General features: G+C 40.6%; 1 non-coding gene across 1 annotated transcript; it reads left to right on the top strand.

Annotated features, from left to right (window-relative positions):
- The first annotated feature begins 10 nt into the window (after positions 1–10).
- Positions 11–117, top strand: LOC115069030. Its single transcript, XR_003848374.1, has one exon. It is a non-coding gene; the product is annotated as a U6 spliceosomal RNA (small nuclear RNA).
- Positions 118–239: the final 122 nt, after the last annotated feature.

Below are 239 nucleotides of genomic sequence, written 5' to 3' on the forward strand. Positions count from 1 at the left end.
TTGAGCTAGAGTGCTCACTTCAGCAGCACATATACTCAAATTGGAATGATATAGAGAAGATTAGCATGGCCCTTGTGCAAGGATGGCACAGAAATTCGTGAAGTGTTCCATATTTTTCAAGTGGTTCATCCAGAAGCCTCAATTTTAGTGTAATTTTGTTTCCATCATTAAAAATAAGGAAAAAAGATGACTAATCCTCAGGCTCTTGGGGCAAGTCTATAGCACAGCTCTCCGCGCTG

Source organism: Nannospalax galili, unplaced genomic scaffold (genome assembly GCF_000622305.1).
Source record: "Nannospalax galili isolate Female #2095 unplaced genomic scaffold, S.galili_v1.0 C46062455, whole genome shotgun sequence".
In the NCBI taxonomy this organism is placed as follows: Eukaryota; Metazoa; Chordata; class Mammalia; order Rodentia; family Spalacidae; genus Nannospalax; species Nannospalax galili.